This window comes from Myiozetetes cayanensis, unplaced genomic scaffold, assembly GCF_022539395.1.
Source record: "Myiozetetes cayanensis isolate MyiCay16 unplaced genomic scaffold, myiCay2020 scf5-8, whole genome shotgun sequence".
Classification (NCBI taxonomy): domain Eukaryota; kingdom Metazoa; phylum Chordata; class Aves; order Passeriformes; family Tyrannidae; genus Myiozetetes; species Myiozetetes cayanensis.
This window is the reverse complement of record NW_026087742.1, coordinates 55,287,587-55,298,637: the sequence shown is the minus strand read 5'-3', so window position 1 is coordinate 55,298,637 and position 11,051 is coordinate 55,287,587.

Here is an 11,051-nt window from a genome sequence, read left to right as displayed (position 1 = left end):
TCTTTGAAATACACCAACATTGCTAGAAATACTGACATCTAAAATGAAGTCATCTTGTTAAATTCAACCACACCTGCTAATGTCAGGTGTAATTGCACTGGTCATAGTAAAAATGTATCAGAGACTCTACTCCCACTTTGTGGTGCTAGTGAGTCAGTGTTGATAATTACTTAATCTAAATGTTTTGATGTAAGTATTGCACTTGAAAAAAAAGAAATATATAAAAATTCAAATTTCACTGGAACAGTCTACCTTCTCTTCTTCAGCATATCTTTGAACCAAATTAAAGCAGAATTTCAGTGTGGCAGCCAAGTATATTTACATACTTAATTTTAAATAATTTACATTATCTTTTAGTGGGGTAGTTTTATTATGGCTGGTATGGTAGCAATCTTCCAAAATATTGACTCCAAATTAAATCATTATTTTGCTCACCTATACTAAGATTAAGAAAAAAAACCCTATTTTCAGTATCACGGTGTGTACTTTTTCTGCCATGATAATGAATGGCAAAATTCTATCTGATTTCAGAGGGATGAAGACAATTCTCCACGTTTAAAACAGTTTGTCTCCTAGCCTTTCATTTCTAACGAATTGAACATGTTAATTCAATGCAAATTATGCAAATTATTTGACTGCAAATAAACAACATAAAATTAGAATTAAGTACTCATTTTGCTTTTGCAAAATGTTTTATACGGACAGAAGAAATTATGTAAAGAGATTCTTATTATTTTCACTTGAAAGATGAAAGGAAGGAAGGAAGGAAAGAAGGAAGGAAGGAAGGAAGGAAGGAAGATGTTTTTAAGATATGACAGTAGTTGTCACTGGTGTTTAGCTCAGGGGTCTCAGTTTTCTTGCCGTGGAACAAAGCATCTTTTCTTTTAACATTAGAATTTTCTCTCTGTGAGATTTTCAGTGCTGTGACATTTAGAAGGGATAACAAAACCTCAATACGTGTTTATTCTGCAGGTCAATATTCCAAATAACTGTCCTGATACATTAGAAATGTTAGTTTCTGTTCATATTGACACCAGGTACTTACCCCACAGAGGGAAAAAAGAACATGTCTTTATCATATTTTTCTTCCTAATTAATTGCATAAGTATGCCTAATACCAGAAAAGACCTGTTAAACCCAATAACAATCTTTTCTTCTATTCAGAAAGGTAAGTACTAAGCCTTGGTTATACTATAGCCAACTATGAATTTATTTAATAATTTTGAATTCATGCCAGTTGTACACAACAGGAAGTCCCTCAAAGTATTAGCACTTGCCTAACTCCATTTATTAACCATCTTTGTTCCCTTTATGTGATCAGGTGTGAACATAAATTATTGTAATTTTTTTTTTTGGTCCACTGACTGGAAGGAGGACATGTGTATTAGAATCTAGCAGAGAGCATCTACAGCTTAAACTCTAGATGAGCATACTGAAAAAGAATAATGTCTCCAAGCAGAATAAAGAGATTAAATATTAATCTGCAAATTTACTTAGTTTCTTAGTAGAGACCATACACTTTGTGTATGTGGGCATTTGGTGATGTATTGCTTAGGTCTGCCAGCTGTAATTTTGTATAATACCTTATTTCAAACTCTTTGAGCTAGACAGCTTAGACAACAATTTGATCTATTTGAGGTCTTTCAAAATCCTCCTGTGATTTTTAACCATTTTTCTTTCATGCACTTACCATATGATAAGCTGTTTTTCAGAGGTTTGGACCCAATTCCCAGGGTACTGTGGCCAGTTCTTAGAGAGAGTTGCTGTTTACTACAAGACAATAAACAATGGTCCCTGTTTGTGAATGCTTTCCCATAAAGTCTGTAAACCAAAGAGCTTGCTACATGAAACTAAAGAATAGTCACAAGCAAAAATTTAGAATTCTCCTCACATAAATTGGTTAAATAAAACCCAACCAACTGAAATAAAAAAAAAAAAAGAAACCAAAAAAACCCCCAAACCTGAAAGAAGCTGTGATTCAAAGATCATTCATTCATTAAATGTGTTTATAACTTTAATTTCTTGGTGACTTCTGTGATTTTTGTGTCAAACAGGCCAAAGTATAATGGAATGATCATGTAGGGGAAGGCCTAAATCTGGCTATGCTTTGATGAGCGTTTAGTAGGAAAATGCAACAAGCAGCTAAAGTTCTGCAAGAGAATCAGGATTACAGTCATAATACCGTAGAGACAATTTACTTCTGCTGAAGAAGTGAATGCTATACTAACATGACTACAGCCTTTAAAGATCAGAGACAATGATCAGGAACGCCACATTTTCTTAGAGAAAAAATAGCAAAGCAATTTAAAATGCCCTTCTTCAGCAGTTTTCTATATGATTATGTCTTGTAATAAGAGCTCAAGAGTGTCTGAATTCAGACATTTTTGTGACCTAATATATTTCTTACAGCTTAGGTCCCTGACACCACATATTAGCAGTGATTTTATCTTTATTTTGGTTATATGTGGTCTTCTTCAATACACAGGTGTTTGACAGATATCACTGCAGGATGAGAACATCTAATATTAGTGTACCAAGTGGTACAAATTAATCTATTTTAATTTAGTTCTGCCACCCTTGCTTCAAAGAGAAATGTATGACCTGTTTCATCTTAATAAATTAAAGATACCCACATATAAATTTTGCTATCTATTCCCATTAAAGCAAGTGAAGTAAAGAGAAAAGCCTTGCACCTGAAGCAGAAACTTGCTGCAGTGTAAAATGGTCATTGTTTCTTGTGGGGTTTCATTCCACTGTATCCAGTTTGTCCAACGAAGATGTCAGGTCGCTCTCCATATAAACTATATCTATGGCAGACTTCTCTACTGGGACAAAAAAGCAGAACTGTCAACCCATCTTCATGAAGAACTTGGTCTTTTTGATACCCTGAATCATTAAGCACCTTCAGACAGGGTGAGATGCTGAACTTGACTGATGCACCCTGAGACAGGCTTTGTGCTCTCACACATCAGGGGCAGCCAGCATTATGGAGGAATTGCACTGCAGCACCTTGAAAGCTATTTTCCCATGCACTGAGGGTGTATGGCCTTGCCCGTACAGAAATGAGGATATAACTGATACTGGATCATCATTCACTATAACCAAAGGGCATGTACTTGTGCCTACATACCCTTAGGTATTTGTTAATTTGTTAATTTGTCATTTAAAGTAAGTTTTTAGTTAAAAAAAACAAATTTTACTTCTTCAGTAAGACTTTAAAGAGCAATCCTCCAAAAAGCATTTCATTTAGGTTTGATAGGAGTTAGTACATGTTAAACAGGAACTAGCTATTAGGAGATACAGAAGCAGAAAAATAATAAAAAAACCAATTATATATTCCCTACATCTAAATAAATGTATTTAAAATAACTATGCTATTTTAGCAACATAACTGATTCATTAGATCTAAATTAAATACCTGTAGTATAAAACAAAACTTAAAATATTACCCATTTTAATATAGTACACTCTCATTTACACACTACAGTGGACACATTTAGTGGAATAGGCAAACAGCAGAAGTTAGCCATTTAAATATTTAATGCCTCTGCACATTAAATAAAACTGTCTACAACATATATTTTGTAGTGATTTATTTGCAATTCAGATGTTATCTCTAGATGTATATAAAACCGTTAAGTCCGCTAACAATTTTAGAAATTATAATAAAACAGAAAATTGTAGCAATTCATTTATGTTAATTTACTGACACTATAAATTCCTCAGGGCAGCAGCCATGAATACACTTTCTTGTATAAAACTAAAGCCTATTTTGGTACCTAAGAGATCAAAGTTAATGATAGAAATACTAACTAGGATTTATATTTGCATGGATTTTTGTTTGGTTGTTTTTTTCTCCTACTTTTTCTATTTTTACATACATTATGCAACAATATGTGCCTTTCAAAAAAATTTTTCATAGTAAGAAGTGATTTTATGTACTCATCATTAAGATGCCAAAGGACCTAATTTCCAGGAAATGGATGTTTCACAATTTTAAAAAGTCAAGCCTTTTCAAAATTTCTTTCATAAAGACAGATAAATTTACCAAGCATTTTAGTGGTCTCAGGGATACAGTATTTCATATTTTAATTTTAGGATTTGTTTTTGTTTTTTGCAGCAGGTTACAGGATTCTTTTAAATGTTAATTTTGCACCTTGGTTATTACATTTTGTTCTGACTTTTTTATAGCACTGGATTCTGACTAATCACTTATGACAAGACTGTAAGACAACAATTTGCCTGCAGAAAGGGGGATGTATAGCAGCACCATCCCAGGAGCAAACGGAGAAGGGAATTATGACTTTTAGAAACATTATTTCCTCTCTTGCTTGCCCCTGGCTCTATAGGGAGCACAAACCCCTACTGCTCTGTGCTGACAGCCAACTGTCAGGTTAGCTTATCTCAGATGGCCAATGTGTTGAGGGGATGAAGCCAAAGTCCTGCGTGGCCCTGAGCATCGGCTGCCAATGCCCCATCAGGACAGGGACCAGTTGCCCCTCACGGGCTGCTGTCATCACTCTTCAGCTTTTGCTGTGACCTGCAGTAACACTAGCCCATGCCAGGAAGCAAGCCCTCAAGTCTCCCTTATCTTCCTACTCGGTGGGGATAAGAGCATTTGACAATCCTACTTGGTGATTATGCCACTGAAACCAGTATTGAGCTCTCAATTTGGTAGCCAAACAATGCAAAACAATCAAACTGCTACTCCGTTACCGAGCGGTAGCTGTATTGGACACGTGGGCCAAAGAACCTTATTTTGTAATTCCTGTGAGCAAACTCACCAGAGGTGGGGCCCTCCCTGAATTCTCACGTGCCATCAGGAGATGAAAGGGAGCTTGGTACAAATAAATGGCTTGTGTTGCACATACAGACATGTCAAACTTTGAAAACCTCATGCTCTAGACAGCCTTGCCTTGCTGCTAATTGGTATGTTTTTCTTTAAAAAGTGAAGATTCTAACCTTTTACTTGACAGATATGTGGGCAAAATGCCACATAATATTTTGAAAGCTTATCTATAGTCTGCTGTTTACGAGTCTTGTTTATGTTAGAGCTCACACAGGAGTATACAAATGAAAAGGGTTAGCAGGAACAAAACTATATGGTTGGGTTCAAATAGATGGGTAAGCTAGCAAAGAAACATTTTCACCTACAGAAATTTTTGCTCCCTTTTAAAAGGCAACCATACAAATGTAACACTTGACAGATTTTTTTATTATCATCATTTATTCCTAGTTGTGTCCCTGAACTTTTGGGATGGGGAGCAGAGACAGTTTCATTACCTGTTTTGGGTTTGGTGGATGGTTTTTTTGTTTTGTTTTTTATTTTTCTTTCTAATCTTCTGAAATTGCAGCTAGGAGAAAGTAAATGGGATTCCATTTCTCTGAGAGATTTAGCAACAGAATTGTTTACAGTGTTGCAATCAGTCATGTTTAAAGTAGAGCTACTAACTGCATAACTAAATAAGGGAATACTTTGGAAACAAAAGGGTTGCATAACAGGTAAATTTAGCTTGTAGAATCTTTAGTATGCAATGTATAAGAAATTTCATACACCCTTGGGAGAGTTTGCAGTTTTGTCAGTGGGTGCAAAATGCTAGCTTGGAAAAACTAAAATGAGAAAAATATGGAAATAACTAACTACCAGAAATCTGGCTTAATTCCTTTGTTGTTGTTGTTGTTATTATTGGTTTTATTGACAGTATGAATTTTATCTCCTGCAAATTTATACACCCAGATTACTTGGCACTTATAGTTCAGGCTTATTCTCCTCAGGAAACTGAACTTGATTTCCAACTGCACTTTGAAATCCAAACTTTCAAGAAAATATCTTCATCCCATCTGGGCAGTAATTGGAAGAATGACTGCAGAGAAGAACTTCTGTGGCTCAGAACCATGCAGGACTTCAGATGTAAATTATTTTGGAGTTTTCCTCAATCCTTTGCTTTCTACCAATACTTGAAGGTGGCAGCTTCAGCTCTGAAGACATTGGTCTTCCTTCACAAGAAAGCTGTTGGACAGGTTTTCAAGAAACTTGGTCTAGTAGGAGGTATCCCTGCCCATGTAAAGTGATTGGAAGTAGATGACCTTTAGGGTCCCTTCCAACCCAAATAATTCTGTGATGCTGTGATTTGGGCTTCTCCAATTCTGTCTTTTATCAGTACTCTATCAGTACTTCTATCTGCACAATGTCAGACACTTAGCCAGACCTTTGAGTTGGATCTGCTTCTACTTAAAGCAAGCACTGTTAGCATTCCCAGGGAAATTTTAAAACCTGAAGATAAGATTTTACCCTAAAAAAATCTTCATAAAGCATCCAAAGAGAGAGAGAATAGAAAAGGTGTAGATGAACATCCACTGGCTCATGCTGATGTGAGACAGCAGGTCTGCTTTTCCATGTATAGTCCTTGTCCAGCAGTTCTGCAGGTTTCCAAATTATACACAGTACCCTCCCTAAGCCCAAGAGAACATTTCCTTTCCTTTCCCTCAAAGACTCAAATAGTAGTTCTTTTCCCTTCCTTTATTAGCACTTATTGGAGTTTGTTCTCACTCTTGATTTTGTTTTGATTGGGTTTTTTTCCCCCTTCCTCCATATCCTTTTTTTATCCTGCATTTCCATAAGTTTCTTCACTTGAGCATTCTCAGGGAAGGCACAATCTCCCCCTTTCCAGAGTGCAGGCTAAGCCAAAGGGGAACAAGACAACAAATATCTGTCCTATCCTGCCACATAATCTTTAGAGGACATGGGAGATACTAACCTACGATAACTGCAGATGGACTAAATCCCATCTACTAAACCAAGTATTTAATAAAATTTAATTATGTTTATAAATTTCTAAAAAAAAAATTTCAATCATTATATTAATGATGAGTGTAGGTGTTCTAATCTCTAACAAACTTGTCACAAATACCTCACAAAACAGATTTTCATCAGTAAAGTACTTCATTATTCAGTGAAGCAAAACACATTGTTGATCTCTATAGGGTCTAATGCAATTTACCATGAAAACAAAAATTGCCAGGTTAAAGACAAATCCACACAATATTTGCTTCAGAAAAGTTTCCAAATGCCTCAGAGAATATCCTTTAGTTGAAAATGCAAATATTTTCTATTCTATGTTACAAAAATCTAGTGTTTATATATACACAATATATTCCTATCTTATTGGTACAAGCAGTGCATGCATTATGTTATCATGCCAAGCCATATCATATGATCATATTACTGTGCCATACCATAACCCCAGAATTGGCATCATGTTATAATAAAATGGCTTAAATATTTCAGTTTTTAATGTTTTAGTTTTTTAAAGGAGGCTATGCAGGTGAAAACCAATCCCCTTGACCATTATCTGAGTGTGTCTGTCTCTCCATTATTCTGCCCAGAAACTCTGTGACCTACTGGACAATTTCAATCAAATTTGTGAGTGGAATAAACATTTCAAAGGTGGTTGTAGTTTAAATTTCATTTCAGTGAGTGGGTGTATATGGGAGATAAATTGATACCCTGAGAGAAGGAAAAGTAGCTGTTCCAGCTTTCCAGGCAGCTGCTGCCTGGCCCAGCAGCATGTCCCTCTCAGCCAGCCACTCATATCTGCAGGGTAACTATCAGACACAGGAGGAATCTGGTAGTAGTGGCAGAGGAAAATTAAAAGACACACCTGTAGGAAACTGGTTTTCAATGTTTCAATTGCTCTTAAAGAAATTGCTATTTTAAAAAAACTCATTAAGAAAACTTCTATTTAGTCTGTTTGAATCACGCTGGGCTTGATCTCAGTGTGTCCTGTTTTCATTGTAATAAAAAAAGCAAAAAATATTTCTGCATTTTGTGATAAACAGTCATCAAATAATGTGGCTGAAAAGAGTAATGAGAATACAAGTCCTAAGACCTTACCTGTGGCCTTAAAGTCACCCTTCCTGTAATCCTTATGAATCATTGTGGTTGTTTGTTAGCATTTCCAAAATGACAAAGATACAACTGTAAACATAATATTCCCAGCTAGATATAAGCTGTAGGTATCACCTCTTTTGGTGACAATCTCAAGCTTAGCTCCTACTTACTAATTCCGTTTGCCTGAAGCCTTTTAAACAGCCCTGCGCCCTGCTTTGGAACCCTTTTCCTACTCTTCTCTTTTCTTGGCCCCTGTCCTCCCATTAGTACACTAATATCATTTGCGGACACTTACCCTCTCTTGCCTTTACCTACTGCACTGTTATTTTGTATTCCCTTTCTCAGCAACTGTCTCTTCTACATGTCTTGCTCGTGTGAACTCACAATTAAATTGACATAAAACTGCTCACATACAGAGTGACAGTTATTCTATTACTACTTTGAAAAAATACTATAAACAGAAGAAATGTCCCTTTAACCTATGTAAGTTGTACTACTTTGCTATTATGGAATCAAATTTATGAATCAAATCAGTGGAAAGGTTTCTATTGATTTCATTGAGCTTCTGGACAGTATTCTCTCACATTTCTATTTTTAATTGTCATTTTAACAAATTTTATACTACTGCTACTAAAAGTAAAGCTTGCCACACCATCATTCCTTGAAAACTCTTTTAGTCTTTTTAAAAGAGAAATGATTTTGTATGTTTTAATCCTCAGACATAGTAACTGATCTTAATGACTGCATATTTTTAACAGTTCATTTACCTCATTTTCAGATTCTGTAAGAATGCTTGATGACTACCATTTAGTTAGATGCTTTTTGCTCTTTAAGAATCTCACCAGTGTACACCCCGGTACACACCCACATCTCATCTTTTTTACTAAACTAGAGTTGACTGGAGGAAATGAGTTTGTTTCATTTGTTAGGAATACTAGAGTATAGAAACATAAGTTCTCTGCTTTATTTTTTTTTTCTTTTATAGCTGATTAATCAATAGGCCCAACAGTTTTGTCGTGGCTTCTTCATATTGGTAAAGTATGTTTATTTATTAGTAGATAATTCATTCTCTTATATATGGTTTCCTCAAATTTGCTCCTTGGCCTTTCTAATTTTACTTCTTTCTATTGTTTTCAAGGTGATTGGATTTGGGCTTTCAAAGTGATACATTTTAGGCTCAAATAACCTAAATACTGAACCTTGACATTTAACTATATTGATCTGTTCCTTGCCTCCCTGTTTTCTTTTAGTTGTTTAGGGATATTTGTTCTGAGACTTCTGGAGCTTTGCTTAAGCACCCTTCACACTGGGACTAAAGATTTTCATTTCAACATAGAGGTTTATCTGTCTGTCCTTGCTGAGAATAGAATAATAAAGAACTGGATTTTACCATGATCACTTGCCCAAAATAGACTGAATACTGTTGTGTTTGCAATAAATCAGTATTTAAAAAAAAAATTAATTTGGAGATGTGTCCTGTTACTATCTGTTATTTTGGATGATGTCAAACTATAGCTTCCAATAAATAAACATTTCAGTATTGAAAAGTAGTATTCCAAAGCATATTTTAACTGCTTCCTATATAATTAATTGCTAGGGCTGTTATATTGGACTTTGCTTCACTGTTGAACTTCTCCTATACAGAGTATTTAATGTGTTTTTCTTGATTTGTCAGACAGTGTAAGTTTTCTATATGTGTATTTCTGTTATTAAAGATTTGCATTTTGTCTATGTATTAGTCTCTCTACAGTCCAGCTTTCATACCAAGCTGTTAATAAGCACTTTTAATTCTGTTTTTATTTTGTTTCATTTTTTCAGCAATAAATATACACTAAGTATTCAATATATAGTGACGTGACACAGCATATAGGTATTATTGGCATGCATTTGCCTTACCTTCATACATTTCATTTTTGGCTGATGAATGTATATAAAATTATGATGCCTGTCTAAGCTACCAAATACATTGTGCTACAAATTTGACAGAAAAAGTATTTTAGATATACTGTAAAATCATCATGCAAATAAAATATTCATTACTAGCACAGGTGGATTAAAATCAATAAATGCCATTTTGTTGTTACAAACTGTCTGATGTAACAACCATCAGCCTGACAGAGGCATATATTCATATGCAAGCACATTTTGTATGTGGCACTTTCCAGTAAGGCACCTAAGTCTTACTCCACCTAAGGCACCTACTGGGTTTAAGAGCTACAATTTTTAAAGATACCAAGATGATATGATTTCCAAGAAATCATTAGAAATAGCTAATAATTAGCCATACATAGAAATGAGTACTAAAATGCAGCTCTGCTGAAGTTAAGAGCAAAAACCACAGTGACTTGTAGAGCAAAGCGTAAGAGTTTCATTTATCATCATCACCTGGCAGTCAGTCATAGGTTTGAAGATCCAGTGCTAGTGCTTCAGATTTCATTTTTCCTCTAAGTATTCCATGTATGTTGTTGGTATCAATGGGATGTTGTAAGCTGCAAGATGTTTGATAAAAAGGCAGATTTTACAAGCAAAGACTCCAGTTACTTTTATAAAGGGTTATATAGTTTCTCTCTTAATTCAGAGTCCTGAGTTCTTGTTTTACAAACTGCATAGTGCCCTCAAATGTATTGACTTCATTGTGGAGTCAGTATTTATTGTGTAATGCTGAGTCATATAAAAAAAAAAAAAAAAAGTATTCGCTAGGGTGGAGAAAAAAAGTGATAGAGACACTAGCCTCCTCAAACAAAATGTCAAATTCATCCTGGGTTATGAGTTTGATTTTTTTTTAAACTAAGTAAACCATGAGAAATATTATCAGAAATATATTACATAGTATATGCCACCGTACTACAAAACATTTTTTTTTCATGCTGGTGCTCTCCTGCTCTGAAAGGAAACTAGAATTACCATATGTGTACACACTTAGGCGAAGTGTATACCCCACAGTTTGTATATCTGTGTATATATACACACACCACAGGATGCATACACAAAGTATATACCCCAGATGCAGCAGTATCTCTAGCACGCTAGAGGGAGCCATTACATAATTGCAATGACCCTTCCCCCCCCCCCCCATAATTAGCAGAACTGGCGTGCTAAAATCGCTGGACATCCTGAGACATCTTGAATGTTTGGCAGAAGGCTACAGAATAAGGAGAGG